At 52.2% G+C, this 2,500-nt stretch overlaps 5 non-coding genes across 5 annotated transcripts; 2 read left to right on the top strand and 3 right to left on the bottom strand.

Moving 5' to 3' along the window:
- Positions 1-225: 225 nt before the first annotated feature.
- TRNAG-GCC (transfer RNA glycine (anticodon GCC)) lies at positions 226-296 on the bottom strand. Its single transcript has one exon. It is a non-coding gene; the product is annotated as a tRNA-Gly (tRNA).
- Positions 297-442: 146 nt separating this feature from the next.
- TRNAK-CUU (transfer RNA lysine (anticodon CUU)) lies at positions 443-515 on the top strand. The gene has a single exon. It is a non-coding gene; the product is annotated as a tRNA-Lys (tRNA).
- Positions 516-1,040: 525 nt separating this feature from the next.
- On the bottom strand, positions 1,041-1,111 carry TRNAG-GCC (transfer RNA glycine (anticodon GCC)). Its single transcript has one exon. It is a non-coding gene; the product is annotated as a tRNA-Gly (tRNA).
- Positions 1,112-2,019: 908 nt separating this feature from the next.
- On the bottom strand, positions 2,020-2,090 carry TRNAG-GCC (transfer RNA glycine (anticodon GCC)). Its single transcript has one exon. It is a non-coding gene; the product is annotated as a tRNA-Gly (tRNA).
- Positions 2,091-2,236: 146 nt separating this feature from the next.
- On the top strand, positions 2,237-2,309 carry TRNAK-CUU (transfer RNA lysine (anticodon CUU)). Its single transcript has one exon. It is a non-coding gene; the product is annotated as a tRNA-Lys (tRNA).
- The last annotated feature ends 191 nt before the right edge of the window (positions 2,310-2,500 follow it).

Below are 2,500 nucleotides of genomic sequence, written 5' to 3'. Positions count from 1 at the left end.
GTCTCGTCGCTCCATTAACCAAGCCCGGCTAGCTAGAATCAAAACCGGGCCTCCCGCGTGGCAGGCGAGAATTCTGCCACTGAACCACCAATGCTTTACGGATGCAGAACATTTCACCTACTCGGGGAGTTCATTGTATGAAACCAATGCGTAGCTGCACCACCAATAGCCAGCGTGAGAAACTAGGACACCAAAATCACTGGCATTTCAGCAAAAGCTCTACATTGCATTGGCCGGGAATCGAACCCGGGCCTCCCGCATGGCAGGCGAGAATTCTACCACTGAACCACCAATGCTTTACGCATGCGGAACCTTCCACCTACTCGGGTAGTTCATTGTGTGAAACCAATGCTCTGCCCACTGAAGTAGCTGGCCTGGGTTTCATAGGTTGCAGGGCAAGGCAACGATGGCCTCATCAAGGTCTCGTCGCTCCATTAACCAAGCCCGGCTAGCTCAGTCGGTAGAGCATGAGACTCTTAATCTCAGGGTCGTGGGTTCGAGCCCTACGTTGGGCGGGAGTTTTGCATTTTGCTGTATCATGGTATGTGGAACACTATATAGCTGCACCACCAATAGCCAGCGTGAGAAACTAGGACACCAAAATCACTGGCATGTCAGCAAAAGCTCTACATTGCATTGGCCGGGAATCGAAACCGGGCCTCCCGCGTGGCAGGCGAGAATTCTACCACTGAACCACCAATGCTTTACGAATGCGGAACCTTCCACCTCCTCGGATAGTTCATTGTGTGAAACCAATGCTCTGCCCACTGAACTAGCTGGCCTGGGTTTCATAGGTTGCACTGCAAGGCCACGATGGCCTCATCAAGGTCTCGTCACTCCATTAACCAAGCCCGGCTAGCTAGAATCAAAACCGCTCCCCCCCCCCCTTACCTGGCGAGAATTCTGCCACTGAACCACCAATGCTTTACGGATGCAGAACATTTCACCTACTCGGGGAGTTCATTGTATGAAACCAATGCGTAGCCAGCGTGAGAAACTAGGACACCAAAATCACTGGCATTTCAGCAAAAGCTCTACATTGCATTGGCCGGGAATCGAACCCGGGCCTCCCGCATGGCAGGCGAGAATTCTACCACTGAACCACCAATGCTTTACGCATGCGGAACCTTCCACCTACTCGGGTAGTTCATTGTGTGAAACCAATGCTCTGCCCACTGAACTAGCTGGCCTGGGTTTCATAGGTTGCAGGGCAAGGCAACGATGGCCTCATCAAGGTCTCGTCGCTCCATTAACCAAGCCCGGCTAGCTCAGTCGGTAGAGCAGTTTTGCATTTTGCTGTATCATGGTATGTGGAACACTATATAGCTGCACCACCAATAGCCAGCATGAGAAACTAGGACACCAAAATCACTGGCATGTCAGCAAAAGCTCTACATTGCATTGGCCGGGAATCAAAACCGGGCCTCCCGCGTGGCAGGTGAGAATTCTGCCACTGAACCACCAATGCTTAACGGATGCAGAACATTTCACCTACTCGGGGAGTTCATTGTATGAAACCAATGCGTAGCTGCACCACCAATAGCCAGCGTGAGAAACTAGGACAACAAAATCACTGGCATTTCAGCAAAAGCTCTACATTGCATTGGCCGGGAATCGAAACCGGGCCTCCCGCGTGGCAGGCGAGAATTCTACCACTGAACCACCAATGCTTTATGCATGCGGAACCTTCCACCTCCTCGGATAGTTCATTGTGTGAAACCAATGCTCTGCCCACTGAACTAGCTGGCCTGGGTTTCATAGGTTGCAGGGCAAGGCCACGATGGCCTCAACAAGGTCTCGTCGCTCCATTAACCAAGCCCGACTAGCTAGAATCAAAACCGGGCCTCCCGCGTGGCAGGCGAGAATTCTGCCACTGAACCACCAATGCTTTACGGATGCAGAACATTTCACCTACTCGGGGAGTTCATTGTATGAAACCAATGCGTAGCTGCACCACCAATAGCCAGCGTGAGAAACTAGGACACCAAAATCACTGGCATTTCAGCAAAAGCTCTACATTGCATTGGCCGGGAATCGAACCCGGGCCTCCCGCGTGGCAGGCGAGAATTCTACCACTGAACCACCAATGCTTTACGCATGCGGAACCTTCCACCTACTCGGGTAGTTCATTGTGTGAAACCAATGCTCTGCCCACTGAACTAGCTGGCCTGGGTTTCATAGGTTGCAGGGCAAGGCAACGATGGCCTCATCAAGGTCTCGTCGCTCCATTAACCAAGCCCGGCTAGCTCACTCGGTAGAGCATGAGACTCTTAATCTCAGGGTCGTGGGTTCGAGCCCCACGTTGGGCGGGAGTTTTGCATTTTGCTGTATCATGGTATGTGGAACACTATATAGCTGCACCACCAATAGCCAGCGTGAGAAACTAGGACACCAAAATCACTGGCATGTCAGCAAAAGCTCTACATTGCATTGGCCGGGAATCGAAACCGGGCCTCCCGCGTGGCAGGCGAGAATTCTACCACTGAACCACCAATGCTTT

The sequence above is a fragment of the Taudactylus pleione genome, unplaced genomic scaffold (assembly GCF_031769625.1).
Source record: "Taudactylus pleione unplaced genomic scaffold, aTauple2 ptg000279l, whole genome shotgun sequence".
NCBI classification, from domain to species: domain Eukaryota; kingdom Metazoa; phylum Chordata; class Amphibia; order Anura; family Myobatrachidae; genus Taudactylus; species Taudactylus pleione.
This window is presented reverse-complemented; position numbering and strand designations above follow the sequence as displayed.